We start from the raw sequence: 14,428 nt of genomic DNA on the forward strand, positions 1-14,428 counted from the left end.
CCAAATAGGGCCGCAACTGGCGCACCAGGCGAACCTGGGCAAACGCCCCCCTCGCCACAGCTGAAAGGTGTTTTTCTAATGTGAGCTGTGGATCGAGGAGGACGCCCAAGTTGCGGACCCTCTCTGAGGGGGTCAATAATTCCCCCCCCCCAGGGTAATGGACGGACAGATAGAATTGTCCTTGGGAGGCAAAACCCACAGCCACTCCGTCTTGTCTGGGTTGAGTTTGAGTTTGTTGACACCCATCCAGGCCCCAACAGCCTCCAGGCACCGGCACATCACTTCCACTGCTTCGTTGACTGGACATTGTAATGACTCTTGACTGTTTACACAATATAAAAAAGTAAAGTATTCACTGTAAGTCATAAAATCTGTGCACAATATAATGATACAATAAAACAAAATAAGGGAAAATATAAATTAAAGATGGCACAGTCCATCAACTCAATAGAATGCTCTCTAAAATAGCTCAATTTTGAACATCCTCCTGAATAATATTAGGGAAGGGACTAATTTGATCTCTGCTTGCAGATTGCTGCCTCTTCATTTCTCAGAACTATGGGTAACCCAGGAGTTTCTCACTCCAACATCTAGTTCACAGCTGTCAAACTCTGAGCCCATGGGCTACATGTGTCACACACTGACCAAGCCCATGCCCAGTTTACTGAAAGAGGAAAAAGTCCCGATACGTCATGTGATGCCGCCTTGATGACACGAGTTTGACATCCCTGATCTAGTTGGCCAACTCTATAGATATTCAAAGTAGCAAGGAGGAGTTTAATCTTTCATTAATAATATCTAAAAATGTATATCGTTTTCCAAAATAGGTCTCAAAGCCATTCATAAATAGGTTAAAAGCATATCATCATAAGCATACACTTATATTTACATTACCAACTAAAATATATACTGTATGTCCAAATTGCTTAATATGTAAAAGCACCTTTCTCTTATAAATGTTTGTTACCTCCAAGATTCTGTATTTAGTTAATTAATGAAACATGATTGTGATTATCATATCCAACAATATATCATGTCTGTCTATCTGTCCATCAGTCTATTATTGTCACTTTCTGTCTGTAAATCTATCATATCCAACAACATGAGATCAATAGCGTCTGTCTGTCTGTCTGTCTGTCTGTCATCTGTCTGTCTGTCTGTCTGTCTGTCTATCTATCTATCTATCTATCTATCTATCTATCTATCTATCTGTCTGTCAATTTATCTGTCAATCTATCATCTATCTGTCATCATTCTGTCGAGCTATCTATCATCTACACACAGGGATTTCAACCATCCATATTGCTCACCTCAGTTTTGCAGGTAATACTCGGCTTACAACAGTTTATTTAGTGACCCTTCAAAGTTAACAGAACTGAAAAAAGTGATTTATGATTCTTTTTCACAGTTATAACCATTGCAGTGTCACCATGATCATGTGGTCAAAATTCAGATGTTTGGCAACTGATTCATACTAATGACCATTACTGTGCCACAAGGTCATGTGATCCCCCTTTGCGACCTTCTGACCAGCAAAGTCAATGAGGAAGCCAGATTCACTTAACAACTCAGTTATTAACTTATCAATTGCAGTGATTCACTTAATAACTGAGGCAAGAAAGGTCATGAAATGGGGCAAATTTCATTTAGCAAAGGACTCACTTAACAACAGAAATTTGGGGCTTAACTGTGGTCATGAGTCGAAGTCAACCTGCATACTGCTCCACTGTAGGGTGCATCTGCTCATGTGAAACAAGTTGATATTCCCATCAATGAAGCAGTATGCTTAATGATAGATTTCCTCAAATCTATACCAATTGAGAAAATGCAGTATATCCTCTCATTGGCATTGCCCACTCTAAGGTGAGGAGAAAGTAGGGGCAGATGCTGAGAGAAGTTAAGCAAGAGAATGTTCTTTGACATCCTCTGAATGGACATATAGCCCAAGCTCACCGACTCATTTCTAGGAATGTGGCAAAATGTGGCTTTGTGGCAAAAACAAACATTATTGAGGGTACATACAAGCAAAATAGAATTAAAAGATGGAGGAAGGAAACCATTGAACAAGGAATAACATTAAAGGAAGATATGACTGAGGGATCTGACCTCCCTTATACTACTTGGAGATCTCTGAAGAGATTGAGAGTTGGAATGTCTAAGTAGAGGCTCTTAGCACACTATATGAATGTAGTATGACACTGAGCCTGGCCCATTTGCTGATATGTTGGCTACTACCAGAAATATATATTGACAATTATTTGTTTTTGGCCAATGACAAAGCCAAGAAAGTGGCTTAATTCTGGCAGTTTAAAGTTTGATCCAGACATGGAAGAAGGAGCATCTATGATCTATTTATGATATCAATTTATTTTCAAAAATATTAACAGTGCACTGTAGTAATTATACCAGCCTTTCACGAGTCATTCACTGGAAATAACCAGTGAAATAATCAAGCAGTTTTAAAGCAGCCAAAGAAGGACGGAATATCTAATGTCATTTCTGTGAATTTATTTATTTATTTATTATTTATTTATTATTTAGATTTGTATGCCACCCCTCTCCGCGGACTCGGGGCGGCCATAGAGATTTGCCATTCTCTATTTACTGAGACAGCTTGAGCTGAACCATCTTCATTTCTGTGCTGAACTCACCATCATTCCCATCATTCCCAGCCAGCGGGTCCAATCACAGAGGGATAGAATATCGACATCAGCAAATAATCAAGTCCCATTACTTTCCACTGCAGGAAATTTCTACAGTGCCTTCTGTTCAAAAGAGATGGCTATGCAGGCCAAAGAAATCCAGCATTTCCTGAAGCGATTTGTGGCACAGTTGAACAATTATTATCTTTGGTTAATTTTGCTTGATATTCAACCAAAACCTACTTCCCTTTAATTTAAGCCCATTCTTTTCGTCATGATATATACCAACTCCAGGAGGGCCATCAATTCTCCCACTCCTAGAATAAATAAAACTGGAAATATCTGTATGACAGATCGTGAATTACTGCTATACAACAAATGGTTCTTTCTCTTCTGCTCACCTGCCAAAAGCTGGCAAGAAATTTTTATTGACTGACTTTTTGACTTCCAGTGCTAACTCCCATACTATACTAGAGGAAAGTCAAATTCTCCATAAGATCATCAGGCTACAGAAGGAATCAATAGCCCCTCTTGTTTTCTCTTAGATAGTTGAGAATTTCAATCTGTCTGTTCTTTGGTATGGATGTCACCTAAATTCAAATATTTCCTCATAAACTATAGGTAATTCTTAACTTACACCAGTTCATTTAGTGACCATTTGAAGTTACAAAGGTACTGAAAAAAGTGACTTATGGCCATTTTTTTCATATTTATCACCATTGCAGCATCGCCATGGTCATATGATCACAATTTGACTGCTTGGCAACTGTCATGTATTTATGATGGTTGCAATGTCCCAATGTCATGTGATCACCTTTTATGACCTTTTGACAAGCAAAGTCAATGGGGAAGCCAAATTCACTTAACAGCCATGTTCCTAACTCCACAACTGCAGTGATTCACTTAACAGGTTTGGCAAGAAAGGTTGTAATATAGGGCAAAAATCATTTAACAATTGTCTTACTTAGCAACAGGGTTCAATTGTAGTTGTAAGTCGAGGACTGCTTATAATTTGAAATAATATGGGTTTTTTTTTTTAAAAGATTCAGTTGCAAGAGGAAGTTTTTTAAAAGTTCATCCTCATTTCAATGCTCTTCAACTAATTTTTATACAAAATCAGATCCATGAGCATTCATTTCATTCACATATTTCAGAGATCTTTCTCCAATGTAAATTTTACTTTCATAGAAGCTTTCTTCAAAAGAATTGTTCTATCAAAATCTGTGAGGTGTTTATGATTTTTATAATGCAGGCATCAATCACACTGTGGTGATGTAGAATTAAGAAAGAAAGAAACAAGCACCATTTAATTTTAAGCCAATATGGAGATTGTTATAATGCAAAGTCTATCAATGGTTTTATGAAACATTTTTAATTACCTGATCAACCTGTATTATGTATTATATATAACCTGGATGACACTCAAATTGGAAGAAACTTAATTATTTCAAAAATTGTATATCAAAATCTAATTACAGGATGCACTATAACTCATTGGAATTTTGTTATCATTGATAGCAATTATAATTAAGGCAATACTTACATAGTGATTTGCATGTTGATAATGCAATGCAAACATTAATTATCTTATTCAAGTCAGACCTATATTCAGAAGCAACTACTTATTTCAATTTTATTGATGGGTTCTTGCTCATTAGCATATCTTTGAAGAGGCCATATTCCTTTGCAAATGGCTCTGTTTCAACAGAGACAGCTTAAAAACTTACAATTTTCCCTAAGCTATGAGGAAATGGGTTGAAAAGGCTGGTGTTTCTTCACAAAATTACAATTGTTGGAAATGGGAATAAGTTTTGCGTCTCAGAAGGCTTTCAGTCTTACTACATGTCAGCTATCTCAATTAATCAAGTATTCCTGGAAGAAGCATGTTCCCCTTTGATATTCAGGGGTCACATGAGCCACAGTAATTACTTCCTTCAAGGACCATTGCCTGATCTGCAACTATAGATTCTGCAGAATACAATGATAAGGATAATGACAGAAATATAATAATAAGAATAAGAAACCAAAGATGTACTAATAAGACAGTAATAGACATCTTGGGTGCAATACCAAAACAACTGGAATGCCATTGAATACCATTGAATACCATTGGTATTGACAAAACCACTATTGATCAACCGCAAAAGGCAGTTTTACTTTACAGATTACATCCTTTCATCATCAAATACCAACATCTGCCCATACCACCTTCTTAGGAAGGATTCAATAGGTAGGTAAAAACCTCTGTTATGACTGTGACAAACCCTAATACCATGATAAAAATGATAAAAATTGTGTCACCAATTATGTTTAGCTTTAAATTCAGTATGAACGGTTGGGTTTTGCTCCACAATGTTATCAATTTACTGGAATATATTATTTTTATATGTTAGATCCACATCTTCAAACCTGCTGTCCAAAAGAATGATTTACCAAATGAGTTTTTTCTGCCTCTCTGGAAGAGGGAGGGAAACGGAGACCATGACATCATAGAAATGATCCATGTTAGGATCAAAATGCAACTTCCAACATTAACTCATATCATGGTAAGTTCACACAATGTGCAATTACTTCTTGCTTGTTGGTTGTTAGTTGAATATATTTGATGATTCTATAAAAGTCGTAGCATATGACTTATCTTTATATCTGTAGAGTTGTAAAAGGTCCATTCTGATGTGGGCTTATCAGGGTTATTATATGACTTCCTAGTCTAGTCTGCATCTTTGGCATTTCCAAACATTGTCCAATTTTAATATTAGCTATGTTATTTGATTTTTTGAGATCTGCCAAAAGAGCCAAGTGAAATATCACCTAGCTTGTGCTCAAAGTCACACATACAAATACACACACTAGACCAAAATTGTGTTCCTATGTGTCTCCCTGTTTACATTTTTGCATCACAAATAGAAAAATGTAAGTGGTTCTTTGATTGAACATTTGTTCATTTTGAGTGGTATTGTTGACAGTATTTTATATCACTAAATATTTACCTAGTGAAAAGGTACTAGAACACGTCTCCTTGCAATAAAGGGAAGCAAATTGTTTTGTGTATTTTATATAGATTCACTGCACTAAACACAACAAAACTTCATCTAAAATATATTTTGGAGTCAGTTTCATACCAGTTTAAATGAAGCTTATACCAAAGCTTATATCAAAACATGCTTAGAATTACTTTTGGTGAAATATGTGTGTTATAGTGGGCCTATCAGAAAGGAGAGACAAATAAATTCTGATTTATAAGCATAAGGTTAGACTCTGGTAGAGTCTACTCTAGAAGCAATTATTTCTTCAGTTGCCTGCTTTACCATTTCCAAATATCTTCCATAGCAAAAAAACCCCAAAAACATATGGGCACTTTAAAGGCTTTACTTTCAAACAACAATTGCAAACTTTTGGACTAAGATCCTCATAATCTGTAGAAATAATGACATAAACACTTGATCTTAGGTACTTTTGTCTTTCTCAGCAAAGTTTGCTTTGTGGTTGTTGTTTTTTTCTTGTAATCATCAGCCCTTTAATCTACCATCTGGTTCAATATTTCTTTTTTCCCCAGAAATGGACTGTCTTTAGAGTTCCATATGGAGCCTTTCAAAGATGAAACTTGTGATTTTCTATTGGCAGTAAAGGCAGCCAGGCTTTGAAATGATGCATTACATTTGTCTGTCTTCTGGGACATATTATTTGCAACCATCATCAGACAAGGATTGCTTTTGTCAAAAACTTTGATGGACTTCTATGGTTTCCTTTAAAAAAAACACAAAATAAATGAAATTCAAAGAAGAAATTGCCCTTAAAGAACCATTAATTGTTACTTCATTGCTCTAGTTTCAAAGCCCAGACTTGATGTTTTGAGGTTCTTTTTTTCCCAATTCATTTTTAAGCCTCCCGTAGCGTATTTCTGAAAGTGGCAGCTCTCTAGGTGAGCTGGATATTTATTTGCAGAATCTCAAGGCAGCATATCCCCCCCAAAAAAATGTGTTGACTGGCAACTATGAGAATTGTAGTCCAACATATCTCAAGGGCAACAGGTTGGAGAAAGCTGCTGTTGTGGCAAAAGTTTATTTATAAGCAGCTTATTTGAGATGCAATCCCATAGCAGCATGGGAATGGTGAATTATGTGAAGCTCTGAGTGGTGCCAAGGAGATCAAGTAAGAGGGGTTTTCATATTCTGCCAGCCATGTCTTCTACCTCCTTCTACTCTCCTTCTAGGGTGTTTTTAAAGATGGAAATACTCATGCAACTGGCATTATTTGCCTTACTGGGAAAACAACAGAGTTCCCGACTGCTTGACAATGCAACATGCACACAGCATGCAGACAACTGTAGCTGTCTGTGAAGAGACTCAGCAAAAATGATTAGCACTTGGTCACCTTGTAGTTGTTTCAGGCTTAGGAACCAGGAAATTGGGTGTTCAAGGCCTCCATTAGGCATGAAAAATGGCTGCTGTTGTGAAAAATAATAGCAGGTAGGAGCATTAGGTATATTGATGCCTTGAGCTGACAAACAAATAAATAAACAAACAAATCTGTAATGTATTGAGTATATTCCCCCTCTTGACATTATTGTAACATATATAAGCATTACATAAAATTTAAAAATCTCCGTAATATGTCAGTCCACTTGCATCAGAAGAAAAGGATTTAGGGGTAGTGATTTCTGACAGTCTCAAAATGGGTGAACAGTGCAGTCAGGCGGTAGGGAAAGCAAGTAGAATGCTTGGCTGCATAGCTAGAGGTATAACAAGCAGGACGAGGGAGATTATGATCCCGCTATATAGAGTGCTGGTGAGACCACATTTGGAATATGGTGTTCAGTTCTGGAGACCTCACCTACAAAAAGATATTGACAACATTGAACAGGTCCAAAGACAGGCTACAAGAATGGTGGAAGGTCTTAAGCATAAAACGTATCAGGGAAGACTTAATGAACTCAATCTGTATACTGTAGTCTGGAGGATAGAAGAAAAAGAGGGGACATGATCAAAACATTTAAATATGTTAAAGGGTTAAATAAGGTCCAGGAGGGAAGTGTTTTTAATAAGGAAGTGAACACAAGAACAAGGGGACACAATCTGAAGTTAGTTGGGGGAAAGATCAAAAGCAACATGAGAAAATATTATTTTACTGAAAGAGTAGTAGATCCTAGGAACAAACTTCCAGCAGACGTGGTAGATAAATCCACAGTAACTGAATTTAAACATGCCTGGGATAAACATATATCCACCCTAAGATAAAATACAGAAAATAGTATAAGGGCAGACTAGATGGACCATAAGGTCTTTTTCTGCCGTCAGACTTCTATGTTTCTATGTTTCTATATTATAGCCTTCCACACAGTAGAAAAGAAAAAATAATGTTCAGGATTATCATATGGGATCAGAAGACCTTAGAAAACAGGTTGTTTTATTTAAATGTCACACTACATACATTTCAACTCAGTGAAGCAGTGGAAGTGATGTGCTGGTATCTGGAAGCTGTTGGGGTTCAGATGGGTGTCAATGGGCTCAAGCTCAACCCCGACAAGACGAAGTGGCTGTGGGTTCTGCCTCCCAAGGACAATCACACCTGTCTGTCCTTTACCCTCAGTGGGGGGGAGCTTTTGACTCCCTCAGAGAGGTTCCATAACTTGGGCATCCTCCTCGATCCACAGCTGAGCTTAGAACACCATCTCTCAGCTGTGGTGAGGGGGACCAAATCTTTGCCCAGGTCTGCCTGGTGCACCCTGGAGAGGGAGTCTCTTCTCACAGTCAATCACGCCCTTATCACCTCGAGGTTCGACTACTGCAATGCTCTCTGCAGGGAGTTACCATTGAAGACAAATATATTTATAATATATTTATATAATATCTAACATCCTGAATTTTAAAATTAAGGGAGACTAGGATGGTCCCATTTCGGCCTTGTTCTGGCCTCATCAGCTAGCCACACCCTTTCCTTTACTGGGATTCGATCTGGTGAACTCTGCCTTTAACATATTTAAATATATATATACCTATACCTATACCTATAACTATACCTAATCTATATCTATATCCTAGATCTGAATGAATGAAATATTCTCATTGAATACTTTGTTCTGTACAAAGTTGAATGTGTACAACAGCATGTGAAATTGATTGTCAATCAGTGTTGCTTCCTAAGTGGACAGTTTAATTTCACAGAAGTTTGATTTACTTGGAGTTATATTATGTTGGTTAAGTATTCCCTTTATTTTATTTTTTTTTGGAGCATTTCCCACTGCCGACTTACCGGCTGATGGGGTTTGCGGCGATCGGTGGGCAAAGGAGGCGGCCATGTTGGGGCGAGCCGCGGCACCCACGTGGTATGGGGTGCCGTAATGACGTCAGCGGGTGCGTGTGCACCGATTGGCCGGGCGAGCCAGGCAGCCCTATATAAGGGAGGCTGCCTCGTGGCGCAGCAATCTCGCCCGGATCGTCGTGAGTCAAGGTTGCTGCTGCTGCCGGCTCGGGCTATTGTGCAAGAGGCCCGAAGGCCGGCGAAGCAGACGAGCGACGAGGGACACGCGGCGGTGCACTTTTCGAGGCCCGAAGAGCCGCGAGCGGCGGCTGGAGGCTCAGTTCGCTTCGGCGACACCCCCGCCCAGGGTTTGGAGGCGCATTTGATCGGCGGTACATGGCGGGGGGAGGGAGAAGCCGTTCGGGGGCCCGGTGGCGGGCTGCGGGGGGGGCAGGCCGGAGGGCTAGGCACCCCCCCCATCGAGCCCCGCCGCACCGGTAGGAAGCGGGCCCCCAAGCGAGCGTGGAGTGAGGCTCCGGGGGCTAGGCCGGCCAGGGGGCCGGTTGATGAGGGCAGCCCCAGGGGGGAGGGGAGCCCCCGGGGGCGCGCAACAGGCCGAAGGGGAGCCTCATCAGGGGCGAGAGGCCGCCGCCAGGGCCGGGCCCTCCCTGTGGATGCACTGGGGGGGTTAGGTGAGGCTACTGGGGCGGAGGAAGGTGCCCCCAGCGGATCTGAAACAGGTCTGTCTGGGGCAGAGGCCCCCGCCACAAGGCATGCCAGGAGGGAGCAGGAGGTTGGGGATTCACTTTCGGTTTCCTCACATCTACTGTCTTCCTTGCTTGAGAAACTTGATGGGAGGCCGAAGAAGCGAGGCAGGTCCCGGCGGGGCCGAGCCACGTGCGTTACCAGCGCGGAGGGGTCTAGGAGCTCATCGGAGTCGGCGGAGAGCCCACAGAGAGCTCGTGGGGATCGGTGCGCGAAAAAGAAGAGCAAAAGGAGGAAGTCCAGAAGGACGGTGTCCGCCTCCGAGGATGCAGACGATGACTCCTCCCACTGGGGTGAGTGCCCTGTGCCTAGGCACCGGTGGTCCCTCCCAAGGGGGCCACAGGGCAGGCTACAGGCGGCTAAACGCATGACACGTAGGGCTCACAGGACCTGGCGCTCGCGCACGGCAGCTCAGGTTTGGAGGAGGGGGCGTAGAAGGGAGTTGGCCAGGAGGCACAAGAGGAAGAGGGATACCTCAAAGGATAGCTCAGGGTCGACCACCTCTGGGTCCACCAGCACCTCTGTTAGCGACAGTGATAACCCTTTCGCACCTGGCCTTCCGGACACTCCGCTTAGTATGCACATGTCACAGGCCCTCAAGCGTAAGATTTGGCGCGGTGCTTATGTTGACATTTTTCATATTTTACTACCGGAAAAGTCTAAAAAGGATAGGGATAAGGAGCGCAAGAAGGGGTCGGATGACCCAAAAGACACCAAAATGGATAAAGGGATTCTGGCGTGGGCGTATGCTTTTTTGGCCTACCACTCCGTGGTTGTGGAAGATGACGTCCATAAGACCCATGAGCTCATCTTGTACATGAACATGATCCTGAAGGCTTATCAGGAGTTTGGGGGCGAGGCTTGGAAGCAATATGATGAGACCTTTCGTAGGTTCGCCGCCCACAATAGGCATTGGCCTTGGGATATGAGGCACAATGATTTGTGGCTTCAGGCCACGCAGCAAGCGGCGACCCCAGCCAGCGGGCGGACTCCCACTGGCCATTTACTTCTGACGCAAGGCAAGGAGGCTACTCTTCCCCGCCCGGTGGTGGGTACGGGGACCCCTGCCTCTGGCCAGCGTAGCGGAGCGGGTTTGTCCTTTCGGGGCCCGCCGTACTGTTATGAGTACGGCGCCAGGGGGGCCTGTTCAAGGTCATTTTGCCGTTTTCGCCACGCCTGCGCCTTGTGCAATGGCCAGCACCCGACCTCCGCCTGTTACAGGGGAAGGGGAGGGGCCAGCACCAAAGACGCCGGGGCCCCAGCCAAACCCCAGCCGGGAGGAGCTCAAAGTAAGGGGCCCAACCCCCGTTAGGTTGGACAGATTGAAGGACTGGCTCACCGGCTATCGACCCAAGAAAGGTGCTGATTTTCTGATCGCAGGTTTTTCCGAGGGCTTCAGGATCCCATACAGGGGGCCTCGGAAGGCCTGCCTGGCGGATAACTTGAGGTCGGTGGCAGGTATGGGGCACGTAGTGCGGGATAAAATTATGAGGGAGGTGCGCGAGGGCCGGGTGTTGGGCCCCTTTTTGGAGCCCCCCCTGCCCTAACTGCAGGTGTCCCCACTCGGGGTGGTGCCCAAGAGAGCCGCGGGGGAGTTCAGGCTCATCCATCACCTGTCCTTCCCTCCTGGTGAATCGGTAAACGATCACATCCCCGAGGAACTCTGCTCAGTACGCTACACACCATTCGAGACTGCCGTCGCGATGGTCTGGGCGTGCGGAGTGGGGGCGCTGATGGGAAAATGTGATATCAAATCGGCCTTTCGGCTTTTGCCTATTCACCCGGAGGATTTCAACCTGTTGGGTTTTCAGTTCGATGGCGGGTTTTTTGTTGATAGGGCCCTGCCGATGGGTTGTTCAGTGTCCTGCTCCCTGTTCGAGAAGTTTAGTTCATTTTTGGAGTGGGCACATGTTAAAGGTACGGGGATTGAGTCGGTGGTGCACTATTTGGATGACTTTCTTTTCGCCGGAGCGGCGGGTTCCGACGACTGTCAGCGGGGGATGACAGGTTTTCAAGATTTATGCTTGGATTTAGGCGTACCTTTGGCTCACAAAAAAACCGAGGGGCCTTCGACCAGACTGACATTTTTAGGCATCGAGGTGGACTCCGTTGCGCAAACGTGTAGGCTACCCGATGATAAACTGACGAGACTCAAGGATGCGGTGAGGGTTGCCCGAGCCGCCAAGAAAGTGACTCTTAGGCAGGTTCAGGAGCTGGCTGGTCTGTTAAATTTTGCTTGTCGAGTGATAGCGCCAGGTAGGGCTTTTATGTTTCGACTGTACCGGGCGACGGTTGGCTTGACGAAACCGCACCACAGGATAAGGTTGTCAAGGAGCGTTAGGGAGGACCTCGGGGTGTGGCAAAGGTTTCTGGACATGTACAACGGGGTGTCGTTGTGGAGACAGGATATGCTGCTGAAAGCGGACTTTCAGGTGAAGTCCGACGCGGCGGGCACGACCGGTTTTGGTGTGGTATGGCGGGACAAATGGTTTAGGGCGGACTGGCCGCATGAGTGGCGCGGCAAGGCTATTTGCAGGGATTTGACGTTTTTAGAGTTATTCCCGATTGTCGTGGCCATTGAGCTGTGGTCCACCAGCTTTGCCGAGAGGACGGTCCACTTTTGGTGTGACAACATGGCGGTAGTACACGTAGCGAACACACTCTCCTCTAGGAATGAACGGGTGATGGGTTTGGTCAGGCATATGGTAACGAGATGCCTGGCCAATAACATGCTTTTCCGGGCCCACCACGTTCCAGGGGTTAGAAACGGGGTGGCGGATGTATTATCAAGGGGGCAGTTGGCTAGGTTCCGGCTGCTTGCCCCACAGGCCGAGGAGCACCCGGAAGCAGCCCCACAGCACCTGTGGCTGATTGGAGGGCCGACGTAAGCAAGGCTATGGATTTGTCCATAGCCATGAGCACCAGGAGGTCATACCAGCGGGCAGGTAGGGAATTTTGGGCTTTTCGTCATGATAGGAGATACGATCAGCTTTGGCCTACCCCGGTGGAGCACCTGCTCGAATTCTGTGCACTTCTCAGGCGCCGGGGGTTGTCGGCCCGGACAATTAGGGGCAAGCTTGCGGGCTTGGCCTTCATAGCCAAGTCGAGGGGCTTTTCCGACACCACAGGGGATTTCAGGATTAGGAAGACACTGGAGGGTTGGATCAGGGAGAAAGGCCAGGTCCAGGGTGACAGCAGGCGTCCCCTAAAGCTTGCCCACCTGATGGGGCTTTATGAGCTGTGGGGCCGGCTCTGCCGCTCTGAGTATGAAGCCGCACTGTACCACGCGGCTGCGGTGACTTTGTTTTTCGGGGCTTTTCGGGTCAGCGAAGTTCTTGCAGCTTCCAGAGCCGATAGCTCCGGTCAGGCATTTACCACAAGGGATATCAAATTACGGAGGGGCTCGGTGTCCTTGAGGCTTAGACGGTCCAAGACCGACCAAAGGGGTCGAGGCGTGACGGTCAGACTTTCCCGGGCTAACAACCGGAGGGTGTGCCCGGTGGCGGCTCTGGCGGCGTATTGGGCCCATAGGGGCAAAGAGCTGGGCTTTCTTTTTTGTCATGTTTCTGGCGAACCTCTTACCAGGTACCAATTTTGGGCTGTAACGTCCAAGGCACTTTCCAGGCTGGGCTTGGATCCCAGACGTTACGGGACTCACTCCTTTAGGATAGGTGCAGCTTCGCTGGCAGCGGACGAAGGTTTCAGCAGGCTGGACATAAAGACTGTGGGCCGCTGGAGATCCGCGGCCTTCCAGACTTACATCCGCCCTTAGGTGAGTGGGGCGGGGAGGGGTGCAGTCGGTGCCGCCACTTCTGACGCTGTTTTGTTTCCTCCCTTCCTCTAGACCAAATACAGGGCGGGCGACACAGAATCCTGATATGTGGCCACAGCATGGTGTACTGGGCCGAGAGGAGGGCCCGCGAGATGACGCCCGGCACGCAGTTGGAGATGGATAAGCGAGTGATTGTTCAGTGGCTGGGCCGTCGAGGCCTACGGTGGCATGAGGTTCTTCCCCTGTTATTCAACAGCGGGAAGGTGCAGAGGGTGCCGGGCTGTTTGGTTTTGCACGTTGGTGGTAACGATCTGGGATCGATGACAGGTGTCGATCTGCTGTGGCACATTTGGGAGGGCTTGCAGGTGATCTGGGAGCGGTGGCCAGACACGTGCGTGTGGTGGTCCAACATCCTGCCAAGGAGGTGTTGGCGGCATGCTAGAATCCCTAAGGCGGTGGATGGGGCCAGGAAGAGAGTGAATAGAGCGGTTAAGAAGTGGGTAGTTCAGGCTGGGGGTGGAGTGATAGACCATCCAGAGATCAGGGCATCCCTAATAGACTTGTATAGACAGGACGAGGTACACTTGACCGACAGAGGGAACGACAAATTTATAGCGGACCTGCAGAGGTGCCTGCACATCTATGTGCAGGGGGGGGAGCAGGGGGAATAAATTAAAATTTTGCCCCCTGCTGTGGCCGATAGGGGGCGGAAAATGAAGTAAACAGCAACTGGTGATCTCCTTTAGGGGCACCTCTACTGATGTGAGGGGCAAGCTCCTTCTCGGATTACAGGGCTCGACCGGCTTGGGTTCGGGGAGGGGGTCGCTCCTGTGGCTCGCTTGCTGGTGAGTAACATAGACCAGTAGCGAGCCATCCCACACGCCTTGGGGGGCGTGGTTATGGGGCAGGGGGCAGGTTCAAGTTTACCAGGACCCGCACCCAGTTTAAGGAGCTTTCGCCCGAGTGTTGCTCTGTTGAATTGGCTTAAAAGTTAATTCCGCCCCCATTT

At 45.6% G+C, this 14,428-nt stretch overlaps 1 protein-coding gene and 1 long non-coding RNA gene across 2 annotated transcripts in view; one reads left to right on the top strand and one right to left on the bottom strand.

Moving 5' to 3' along the window:
* Nucleotides 1-5,188, top strand: part of LOC139156887 (uncharacterized) — a 62,328-nt gene extending 57,140 nt beyond the window's left edge. The window contains exon 3 of the long non-coding RNA XR_011557386.1: nt 5,036-5,188. This is a non-coding gene — a long non-coding RNA (uncharacterized lncRNA). The remainder of the gene's footprint in view (nt 1-5,035) is intronic.
* The window catches only part of KHDRBS2 (KH RNA binding domain containing, signal transduction associated 2), a 472,630-nt gene that overhangs the window by 294,210 nt on the left and 163,992 nt on the right, over nt 1-14,428 (bottom strand). The window lies entirely within an intron of this gene.

The sequence above is a fragment of the Erythrolamprus reginae genome, chromosome 1 (genome assembly GCF_031021105.1).
Source record: "Erythrolamprus reginae isolate rEryReg1 chromosome 1, rEryReg1.hap1, whole genome shotgun sequence".
Lineage (NCBI taxonomy): Eukaryota > Metazoa > Chordata > Lepidosauria > Squamata > Dipsadidae > Erythrolamprus > Erythrolamprus reginae.